Source organism: Lolium perenne, chromosome 3 (genome assembly GCF_019359855.2).
Source record: "Lolium perenne isolate Kyuss_39 chromosome 3, Kyuss_2.0, whole genome shotgun sequence".
Lineage (NCBI taxonomy): Eukaryota > Viridiplantae > Streptophyta > Magnoliopsida > Poales > Poaceae > Lolium > Lolium perenne.
This window is the reverse complement of record NC_067246.2, coordinates 101,390,938-101,403,962: the sequence shown is the minus strand read 5'-3', so window position 1 is coordinate 101,403,962 and position 13,025 is coordinate 101,390,938.

Genomic DNA, 13,025 nt, shown 5'->3' with positions numbered 1-13,025 from the left:
TTTATAGCCATTAAGATGGGCTCAGCAGTTTTAATGATGCACTCGCAAGAAATAGTAGTTGAAGCAAAAGAGAGCATCAAGAGGCAAATTGAAAACAAATTTAAGCCTAACATGTTTCCTATGAAAAGGAATCTTGTAAATAAACAAGTTCAAGAAGCATAATGCAACAAGCATAGAAAGATAAAACAAGTGCAGCTTCAAGATTTTCAGCATATAGAGAGGTGTTTTAGTAACATGAAAATTTCTACAACCATATTTTCCTCCCTCATAATAATATCCAGTAGCATCATGAGCAAACTCAACAATATAACTATCACATAAATCATTCTTATCATGAGTCTCATGCATAAAATTATTACTCTCCACATAAGCATAATCAATTTTATTAGTAATAGTGGGAGCAAATTCAACAAAGTAGCTATCATTATTATTCTCATCATCAAATATAGGAGGCATATTGTAATCATAATAAACTTTATCCTCCATAGTAGGTGGCACCAAGATACCACTATCATCATAAATGGGAGGCAAGGTATCATTAAAGTAAATTTTCTCCTCCATGCTTGGGGGACTAAAAATATCATTCTCATCAAAACTAGCTTCCCCAAGCTTAAATTCTTCCATAGCATTAGCAATAATAGTGTTCAAGGCATTCATACTAATAACATTGCCATTAGCACGCATATAAAGTTCCGTAGGTTTTTTAATTTTCTCTTCAAACACCTCATGTCCTAACTCAAGATAAATACTATAAAGATCTCTAATATTTTTGTTGTTTTCCATTAAGCCTAACTAGTGAAATAAAAACATGCATGGAATTAAGTAAAGTAAAACAAGTAACTAATTTTTTTGTGTTTTTGATATGGAGAATGCAAACAAGACAGTAAATAAAGTAAAACTAGCAACTAATTTTTTTTTGTGTTTTGATATAGTGCAGCAAACAAAGTAGTAAATAAAACAAAGCAAGACAAAAACAAAGTAAAGAGATTGGGATGTGGAGACTCCCTTTGCAGCGTGTCTTGATCTCCCCGGCAACGGCGCCAGAAATTTAGCTTGACACGCGTACAGCACGCGACCGTTGGGAACCCCAAGTGGAAGGTGTGATGCGTACAGCAGTAAGTTTCCCTCAGTTAGAAACCAAGGTTTATCGAACCAGTAGGAGTCAAGAAGCACGTTGAAGGTTGATGGCGGCGAGATGTAGTGCGGCGCAACACCAGGGATTCCGGCGCCAACGTGGAACCTGCACAACACAAACCAAGTACTTTGCCCCAACGAAACAGTGAGGTTGTCAATCTCACCGGCTTGCTGTAACAAAGGATTAGATGTATAGTATGGATGATGATTGTTTGCAGAAAACAGTAGAATAGTTGTAGTAGATTGTATTTCAGATGTAAAGAATGGACCGGGGTCCATGGTTCACTAGTGGTGTCTCTCCCATAAGATAAATAGCATGTTGGGTGAACAAATTACAGTTGGGCAATTGACAAATAGAGAGGGCATGACCATGCACATACATGATATGATGAGTATTGTGAGATTTAATTGGGCATTACGACAAAGTACATAGACCGCTATCCAGCATGCATCTATGCCTAAAAAGTCCACCTTCAGGTTATCATCCGAACCCCTTCCAGTATTAAGTTGAAAACAACAGACAATTGCATTAAGTATGGTGCGTAATGTAATCAATAACTACATCCTCGGACATAGCATCAATGTTTTATCCCTAGTGGCAACAGTACATCCATAACCTTAGAGGTTTCTGTCACTCCCCCAGATTCACGGAGACATGAACCCACTATCGAGCATAAATACCCCCTCTTGTAGTTAAGAGTAAAAACTTGGCCAGAGCCTCTACTAATAACGGAGAGCATGCAAGATCATAAACAACACATAGGTATAAATTGATAATCAACATAACATAGTATTCTCTATTCATCGGATCCCAACAAACACAACATATAGCATTACAGATAGATGATCTTGATCATGTTAGGCAGCTCACAAGATCCGACAATGAAGCATAATGAGGAGAAGACAACCATCTAGCTACTGCTATGGACCCATAGTCCAGGGGTGAACTACTCACTCATCACTCCGGAGGCGACCATGGCGGTGTAGAGTCCTCCGGGAGATGAATCCCCTCTCCGGCAGGGTGCCGGAGGCGATCTCCTGAATCCTCCGAGATGGGATTGGCGGCGGCGGCGTCTCTGGAAGGTTTTCCGTATCGTGGCTCTCGGTACTGGGGGTTTCGCGACGAAGGCTATTTGTAGGCGGAAGGGCAGGTCAGGGGGCGACACGAGGGGCCCAGGAGACAGGCCGGCGCGGCCAAGGCTTGGGCCGCGCCGCCCTACCTTCTGGCCGCCTCGTGGCCCCACTTCATTGACTATTCGGTCTTCTGGAAGCTTCGTGTGAAAATAGGCCCCTGGGCGTTGATTTCGTCCAATTCCGAGAATATTTCCTTACTAGGATTTCTGAAACCAAAAACAGTAGAAAACAGCAACTGGCTCTTCGGCATCTTGTTAATAGGTTAGTTCTAGAAAATGCATAAATATGATGTAAAGTATGCATAAAACATGTAGATATCATCAATAATGTGGCATGGAACATAAGAAATTATCGATACGTCGGAGACGTATCAGAGGCTTAAATAGGCGAAGAGGCGGAGTCGGAAGGGTCACGGGGGACCCACACAGCAGGGGGGCGCCCCCCCTTGGCCGCGCCGCCTTGTGGGGTGGGCCCCCCTGGCTCCCCTCTGGCCCCTCTTCGGTGCTCTGGAAGCTTCCGGGAAAAATAAGATACTAGGCGTTGATTTCGTCCAATTCCGAGAATATTTCCTTTGTAGGATTTCTGAAACCAAAAACAGCAGAAAATAGGAACTGGCACTTCGGCATCTAGTTAATAGGTTAGTTCCGGAAAATGCATCAAAATGATATAAAGTGTGAACAAAACATGTAGGTATTGTCATAAAACAAGCATGGAACATCAGAAATTATAGATAGGTTGGAGACGTATCAATCATCATGAATCAATAACATGTTCATATATGAAATCATGGCACTCGGGCCCTAAGTGACAAGCATTAAGCATAACAAGTTGCAAAAATATCATAAAAGTGCCAACAACGCATACTAGGCACCATGCCCTAACAATCTTATGGCTATTACATGAACAATCTCATCCAATCCCTACCATCCTCTTCAGCCTACAGCGGGGATTTACTCACACATGGATGGGGGAAACATGGATGGTCGATGAAGAGGTGTCGCTGGTGATGATGGCGATGATCTCCTCCAATTCCCCGTCCCGGCAGGGTGCCAGAACAGAGTTTCTGATCCCGAAATAGGGTTTTCGATGGCGGCGGAGTTCTGGATGTCTTCTGGAAAATTGGTCGAACCCCCCGTGCGTTTTTAGGTCAAGGGCTTTAAGTAGTCCAGAGGGGAGCGCCAGGGGCTGGCCGAGGTGGCGTCCACATGTGGCGGCGCGGCCATGGGCCCACCGCGCCGCCATGTGGTGTGCGCGCCTCGTGGCCCCCCTCCGTCACGTCTTCTGGCTCCGTGGGTCTTCTGTAAAAATAGGCCCATTGCAATTATTCCCGGGGATTTTCCTGAAAGTTGATTTTCTGCACAAAAATAAGACACTAGGGCAATTCTGCTGAAAACAGCGTTAGTCCGTGTTAGTTGTATCCAAAATACACAAATTAGAGGCAAAACAATAGCAAAAGTGTTCGGGAAAGTAGATACGTTTTGGACGTATCAACTCCCCCCAAGCTTAGCTTATTGCTTGTCCTCAAGGAATTCAGTTAACAACTGAGTGCGATAAAAGAACTTTTACGAACACATTTGCTCATATGATGTAAATATTCTCATTATATGGCGAGTACTTAGGCAATTCATAATAAGATAAATGCAAATAAAGTCATCTAATAGTTATGTCAATCATGAAAAAGATACCAACAAACTAATAATAAGCATCATGAAACATATCTATCAGCAGGATTGCAATGCTCATAAAAAGATATGATAAAGTGGTATCTCGCTTGCCCGTATTTGTACAGCAAAACATAAATGCCCAGGCACCTCTGAAGTTCATGGGAAGACTAGAAGTAAAGATTATCAAAGATAAAAGCATCAAAGTTATACCACAGTTAACCATATTCTGGGACAAACATATTACACTAAGAATGACAATTATGCTCTCAAGAAGGTGCTCAAAGAAAGGATGGTGACTCAACATAAAAGTAAAAGATTGACCCTTCGCAGAGGGAAGCATGGATTAACATGTGCTAGAGCTTTTCATTTTTAAAACAGAAGTAAAATTGTTTTGAGAGGTGTTTGTTGTTGTCAACGAATGGTAGTGGGCACTCTAACTACCTTGTCAACCAGACTTTCAAGAGCGGCTCCCATGAAGGACGTTATCTCTACCAGCAAGGTAGATCATCCCTCTTCTCTTTTGTTTACACATGTATTTTAGTTTCATTATGGATGACACTCCTCCCAACCTTTGCTTACACAAGCCATGGATAACCGAATCCTCGGGTGCCTTCCAACATTCACATACCATGGAGCAGTGTCTATTTGCAAATTAAGTTGCTTACTGATAAATCAAGGCAAAACATGTGAAGAGAATTATTAATGAAAGTTGTAATTAATTGGGGCTGGGCACCCCGTTGCCAGCTATTTTTGCAAAATTATTGGATAAGCGGATGTATATGCCACTAGTCCATTGGTGAAAGTCTGACTGACAAGATTGAAAGATAAATCACCACATACTTCCTCATGAGCTATAAAACATTGACACAAATTGAGAAGTACTTTGAAGGTTTTAAAGGTAGCACATGAAAATTTACTTGGAATGGTTTGAAATGCCATGCATAGATATTTATGGTGGACACTTTGGAATAACTTAGTTTTCAGGGGTTTGGAAGCACGAGCAGCATTCCCGCTCAGTACAAGTGAAGGCTAGCAATAGACTAGGAAGCGACAATCAAGAGAGCAATAACCGTCATAATCATGCTTGCGATAGAATAAAATTAACGGGGGCATAAAAGTGATACAAGAACTCTGAAGCAAAGTAAATCATCGAGGCTTAATTGACTTTTTGTTTTTCAGTCATATGCATGCGTGAGCATGTGCCAAGTCAATTCAAATGAATTATTCAGAGGAAGATACCACAATGTCATACCTATCTATGAATAAAACAATGCAAGCAAATATTTATGACATGCTACTCATTATTAATAAATTGGAGCTAACATGAGAGATCATGAACTACTAGACTTTCATTAAATGACATATACCTCACATGAACCAACTAAGCAGGCTCACATGGATGAGTATATGTACAAAAATGAAAACAAATAGAGTTCATATTAGCCTCTCACCATAGTCGAGTTGTCGTAGATCGTCATTATTGCCTTTCACTTGTGTGGCTTGAATAATATGAAATGAAAACCAAGCTCCAACCACCGGAGACCGCTAAACTCCATAATAAACTTAACAAAACCGAAGAAGAACAACAAATATTTTTGGTGTTTTCGAATTGGAAACAAGAACAAAAGAAAACAGGCAAACAAAGCAAAATCTTTTTGGATATTTGAATAGCAACCCGAATTAAAAACTAAGCAAACTAATACTAAATACTAAATAAATAAATAGAGAGAAACAACAGAAATATTTTTGGTCTTTTTGTGTTTTGGAAAACATAAATAAACAACAAGCAACAAAAAGAAAGAAAGAAAATCGAAACATGGATATACAAAGTACCGACAAGATATGATATGTAGATGAGTGAGATGTCGGTGTACCTCCCCCTAAGTTTAGGCTTTTGGCCTAAGTGGAGATCAACCTCAGCGAGGGTCAGGGTTCCACGCCGGTGGATCATACATGGCGTGGTCGTAATAAGATCCCTGTGCAGAAGAAGAGGATGAAGGCTCCACATGCCCAAAATACTGATGTGAAGAACTTGCTGCGTTGGATGACAAGTCGAGGGGTCCTCGGCCTCCTCCATGCCGTCCCCTGCGTGATGGCCGCACCTCTCTATGTATGCATCAAGTTCATCTTCTGTGACCGACCAACTTTTCCTGGAATCAAGGTTAAACAAAGCAGGTGCAGGCAATCCAACTAGCCTTTCAGATTTAATTACTCTCCACTTTTTCTTGAAAAAGGTTATCTCATAGGATAGGTTATTCAAGTTAGACCAATTAGAAACAAAGTCATGTTTTATCATGGAAACAATATCAAGTTTCTCTATAGAGAGCTGAACATCAAGAGAGTGAGGTTCTACACCATGCATAGCTAGCAAACGAGAGGCAATGAGACCTCCACAAATTCCTCCTTTATCACGGTTAGTAGCAAGCCTAAAAGCTATCAAAGCACCCAAATTATAAGTTCTATCACGTTGCAATGCAGCAGCTAAGAAAACCAAGTCATGGATGGATAACTTATTTGCATTCTTTCTAGCAAGAACGCACTTGGTGATAAAGTAAGCAAAATAGCGAATAGATGGGAGTTGAATACTACGAATTTTACCACTCTCATCCGAGAAGCTTCTCCCTTGACAGATCATCTCGTATAGATTCAAGAGTTGCGATGGCAGCCCCCTAATCTTCTCACGTGATCCCCACTGTGGCACTTTAATAGATGCATAAAAATCATCAAAGGGCAAGTTGATAGTTTTATTGTAGATTTTATATTGAACCATGGGGTTAGGTTGGGACCAATGGAATTCAAAATCCTGCACCACTGACATGGTTAGTTTTGCATATTGGTAAGGTTCACCAACAACAAAATCTTCTAACCCTACATTAGAGATTAGATTTTGAACATCCTGAAAAATTCATGCACTCTTCGTGAAATCGGTGCATGGGTAGTAGGAGGGGAATACTCCCTCTTCACGGTGGACTCTCATAACTTCATGCACCTCCAATTCATGTTGGTTGAGTTGGTGTCTATCCCACTCCATTTTCTGAAATTTGTCAACAATCATTATAAAAGTTGATTTTGAGACATATAAATGAGGGAGACTACTATAGGAACTTGATAGAGTACTAAACATGCATCAAAACTAATTTTTACAACTTAGAACAAGCATGCAAACTCACTTAACATGTCACCTACAGCAGCAAAATACTCAAGATATACTCAACTAAACAAAATTCTATTTGGATAATCGGAGGAGTCATATACCGGAGAACAATTGCTCCAAATCTCAGCAGCAAAGATGGGATGAGCAAGGAGATCAAAAATCTCGAGCAAGAATAGCAAGAAACTTGGGTTTGAACAATGGTGTTGTGTTTTCCCGTGGAAGAGAGTGGAGTGGTAGGTGGATGAGTGAGTGGGGGGCCAGGTGGGGCCCACACCACAGGGCGGCGCACCCCCCATGCTGGCCGTGCCAGCACATGGTGTGCAGCCCTGGGGTGCCCCACTGGTCAGCCCCAGGCACTCCGAGGTTGCAATTTAAAAATAGGACCAGTGGTATAATTTTTGTAAATTTTTGAAAACTTCGAAAAATGCACATTTCTATGTGTTAAAATAACTGTTTCAGGGCAGAAAAAGATTTTCAAAATTTTAAACAACTAAAGCATCTTACAAAACAAGTAGTACTACAGAAAGTAAAACAAGTGTGCAGAAAGAAAGAAATGTTGTTTAGCTCTTCCATGCATTTAAAATGTACTTGTTAACAAGGTTGATCAAGTCTTGCCACCAAATAAATTTTACATGACATAAGAAGAAATAAACCTCAAATCAATCATGTTACCTTATATTGTATTGATATGGACCCAATCATAATATTTTGATATCCTTCTTTAGGCTCATATATAGGACAATCAATAACTCCCACTTTGATACTTCTCAAAATAGAAATTGTATTAACTCCATATACTTTATCAATCTTCTTGGGAAAATAAACAGTATGCTCCTTGTCATCAACATTGAAAGTAACTTTTCCTTTATTGCAATCAATAACAGCCCCTACAGTGTTAAGAAAAGGTCTTCCAAGAATAATAGACATATTATCATCTTCAGGCATTTCCAACACAACAAAATCAGTTAATATTAAGCAATTATTAGCAACTTGAACAGGAACATCCTCACATATACCAACAGGAACAGCAGTAGATTTATCGGCCATTTGCAAAGATATATCAGTTGGTATCAACTTATCTAAATAAAGTCTCTTGTAAAGAGAAAAAGGCATAACACTAACTCCTGCTCCCAAATCACATAGAGCAGTTCTAACATAATTATTCTTGATGGAACAAGGGATAGTTGGTATACCTGGGTCTCCTAGCTTCTTTGGAACCTTGCCATTGAAAGAGTAATTAGCAAGCATAGTGGAAATCTCCTCATTAGGAATTTTCCTTTTGTTAGAGATAATATCTTTCATATACTTTGAATAAGGAGGCAATTTAATAGCATCAGTCAAAGGGATTTGTAAGAACAAAGGTTTCATCCAATCACAAAATTTATTATAGTGTTCTTCCTCCTTTGATTTTAGTTTCTTAACAGGAAAAGGCATTTGCTTTTGAACCCAAGGTTCTCTTTCATTACCATGTTTCTTAGCAATGAAATCTTCTTTAGTGTACTTTTTATTTTTAGCATGCTTTTCAGGTTCATCTTCAACCTCTTCTTTATCAGAAACATCATTCTTATCATTATCTTTATCATGTTCATTACCACTTTAAGTTTCAGCATCAGAAATAGAAATACTATTAGGATCATTAACAGGTTCAGAAGATTCTACAACAGTTTTATGTTTCTTCTTCTTTTTCTTAGAAGGAGCACTAGTTTTCTTTAGTTCGTTGAGAATCTTGTTCAACTCTTTTTGGATGCCCCTCAGGATATAGAGGATCCTGAGTAGAAACACCACCTCTAGTTGTTACTTCATAAGCATGTTTTTTCTTTAGAAGTATTTTTAACAAGTCATTTTGCACTTTAGTGAGTTGATCAATTTGAGTTTGAACCATATGAAAATGTTTAACAAGCATCTTAACATCATTGGAGGTTCTCTCCACAATATCATGCAATTTACTAATAGCTTGAGAATTTTCCATTAAATGATTCTCTACTCTCATATTAAAGTTATCTTGCTTAACAACATAATTATCAAATTCATCTAAACATTGATCATGAGGTTTTGAGTAAGGAATGTCTCCTTTATCAAAGCGTTGAAGATAATATACCTCAATTGTGGATGAAGGGGGAGTTATCTTATATAAATCTTCTATGGGAGGTAAATTCTTCACATCTTCAGATTTAATACCTTTCTATTTAAGAGATTTCTTGGCTTCCCTCATATCTTCATCATTTAATTCAATCATACCCCTCTTCTTCAATATTGGTGTTGGGGTTGGTTCCGGTGTATTCCAATCATCATGATTTTGGCTTATTCTAGCCATTAATTCTTCAGCTTCGTCTGTAGTTCTTTTCCTGAAAACACAACCAGCACAACTATCCAGGTATACCCTAGACTCAATGGTTAGTCCACTATAAAATATATCAAGTAAGTCATGCTTTTCCAAATCATGTCCATGCCGAGCTCTAAGAAGAGAGAAAAAACCTTGCCCAAGATTCAGGCAATTTCTCTCCATCTTCCTGGTCAAAACTATAAATTTTCTGCAAAGCAATATGTTCAGCACTAGCAGGAAAATATTTTCGAAATAAAACATCAAGCAAACCAATTGGACTATCAATAGAATCATGAGGTAAACTATTATACCAAGTTTTAGCATCATCCTTTAATGAGAAAGGAAAAAAATTAGCAACAAAATAAGTACGCTTCTTGATATCATCAGAAAACAAGCTACTCAAAGTAGAAAGCTCATTCATGTGCTCTACGGCACTTTCTTTTTCAGTACCACAAAAAGGTGTTTTCTCAACAATAGATATATGAGAAAAATCAAGAGAAAAATCATAATCCTTATCCTTAATGTTTATAGGAGATGTGGCAAATTTAGGATCAGGGGACAGTTTATATCTAACAGCATGTTGTGCAAGAAGCTTTTTAATGTTACTTTCACCAGTAGTAGCATTACATTTATCAATAAAATCATCATCAAGTTCCACATAATCTTCATCAGGATCATCACTAGAGTGTTCAACAGACTCAGGTGAATTAACATGTGTAACAGTATTTTCATTAGGAATTTCAGTTTTTTTAATTTGTCTAGACCTAGCAATTGTAGCATCTAGAAAAGGACCTAATGAACCATTATCATCAAGCACAGTAGAAGCATCATCAAAATTATCAAAGAAATTTTCATATTCAGCAGAAGTACCAACACATGAAGCTTGTGGTGGTGAAACAAGTTGACTTATCACAGATGGTGAATCAAGAGCAGCAGAGGTACTCAGACTTGTACCTTTTCTTGTAGTGGATGGTAATATGGCGACTTTAGCATCGCGAGGTTTACCCATGATGGAGGATTTGCAGCGAACAATATCAATTCAGGTGAACTTGCAAATAAAGCTACGCTCCCCGGCAACGGCGCCAGAAAATAGTCTTGATGACCCACAAGTATAGGGGATCGCAACAGTCTTCGAGGGAAGTAAAACCCAATTTATTGATTCGACACAAGGGGAGGCAAATAATATTTGTAAGCCTTAACAGCGGAGTTGTCAATTCAGCTGCACCTAGAAACAGACTTGCTCGCAATAGTTATCAGTAGCAACAATTTTATAGCAGTAGGAGTAGTGAAATATAAGCAATAGTGTAATAAAGACAGCAGTAGTGGTTATAGTAAACAGCAAGATTAAAATATGGTAGGCATAGGGATGGATGAACGGGCGCTGCATGGATAAGATAACTCATGTAATAATCAAGACAAGGCATTTGCAGATAATAATAAAACAGTATCCAAGTACTAAATAATCATAGACATGTGTTCCGTATATAGTCGTACGTGCTCGCAATGAGAAACTTGCACAACATCTTTTGTCCTACCAGTCGGTGGCAGCCGGGCCTCTAGGGAAACTACTGGTAAATAAGGTACTCCTTTTAATAGAGTACCAGAGCAAAGTATTAACACTCCGTGAACACATGTGATCCTCATATCACAGCCTTCCCCTCCGGTTGTCCCAATTTCTGTCACTTTGGGGCCTCGGGTTCCGGACAGCAATATGTGTATACAACTTGCAGGTAAGATCATAAAACAATGAATATCATCATGAATCAATAGCATGTTCAGATCTGAAATCATGGCACTCAGGCCCTAAGTGACAAGCATTAAGCATAACAAGTTGCAACAATATCATAAAAGTACCAACAACGGATACTAGGCACCATGCCCTAACAATCTTATGGCTATTACATGAACAATCTCATCCAATCCCTACCATCCCCTTCAGCCTACAGCGGGGATTTACTCACACATGGATGGGGGAAACATGGATGGTCGATGGAGAGGCGTCGGTGGCGATGATGGCGATGATCTCCTCCAATTCCCCGTCCCGGCAGGGTGCCAGAACAGAGTTTCTGATTCCGAAATAGGGTTTTTGATGGCGGCGGAGTTCTAGATGTCTTTTGGAAAATTGGTCGAACCCCCCGTGCATTTTTAGGTCAAGGGCTTTAAAGTAGTCCAGAGGGGAGCGCCGGGGGCTGGCCGAGGTGGCGTCCCCATGTGGCGGCGTGGCCATGGGCCCACCTTGCCGCCATGTGGTGTGCGCGCCTCGTGGCCCCCCTCTATCACGTCTTCTGGCTCCGTGGGTCTTCTGTAAAAATAAGCCCATTGCAATTATTTCCAGGGATATTCCTGAAAGTTGATTTTCTGCACAAAAATAAGACACCAGGGCAATTCTGCTGAAAACAGCGTTAGTCCGTGTTAGTTGTATCCAAAATACACAAATTAGAGGCAAAAATAGCAAAAATGTTCGGGAAAGTAGATACGTTTTGGACGTATCATGCGTCCACCAAGTTGTTAGAGAATCGCTGAAGCAGCATATCTTCAGCTGTGTGAATCAAAACCATAGACATAACTCATGCCCTGTAGTTTCAATCTTGCAAAATTTTATTTTCCAAGGCTATTTAATCCACAATGTACTCTGCACTTAATTTCAATGAATGGCGCCTTAGGCGCCTTTGTTTGTTAAAAAAAAATCAAATAAAGCCTTGTGTCCCCAACTCCATTGTATGGTTGTCAACCACAAGGTTTCGTGTAAGTAAAAGTAAAGTAAAGTAGTAACTAGAGTAAAGTAAACTAAACAAGTAAAGTTAACTAAGTAAGAGAGGACAAGGTTTGTTTGTTGGTTTTGAGTGCAAATAATATAACTAATTTTTATTATTTTCGGATTAAAATAGTGATACAAATAAAAAGTAAGATACAAACAATGGAAAGGTGTTTCTTATGATTAAAATTGTTTCGGGATTCATGGGTTCAATTGACTATTCTCTCTTTTAAGTTGTAGTGGACAATAACAATTCATCAATGAGATATAAAGAAAAGAACTTCAACATATGTAAGATACGCATTCATATGGCCATCACGTCCTAACATAGACATCATGCAACACATCTCTCTTATACTCCACAAGACAGGAAAAACTTCATACAATCGTGTATTAAGAATTAACATAGTGTAGCCATAAGTACTTTCACATGATGTTTGAATATCAAATATGCTACCTTGAACAAACAAGACCATCAATTTTATCACGTGACAAACATAGCACATGCATTCACTTTATCCCTAGTGAGATAGTAAAAGAAAAGGCAAATCCATAATAGATCATGAATTTGTTGTCACTATCCAATCACTAAAACCATGCTATTCCATCTAACACGCACATCACCCCACACACACTCTTGCATATAAGTTGGATCGGAACCAATACTTAAGAACAGGGTACATAATATGCATATATCAATACATCTTACACAAAGTATAGTCAAATCTCATAGCATCTTATCATAGAATAAAGATCCACCACATAGGTATTACATATATGACCATAATCATGTTTGGCAGCTCATATGGCACTAAGAACTACGAAGAACATGAGAGAAATAGATCAAGGTACTGCCATAAA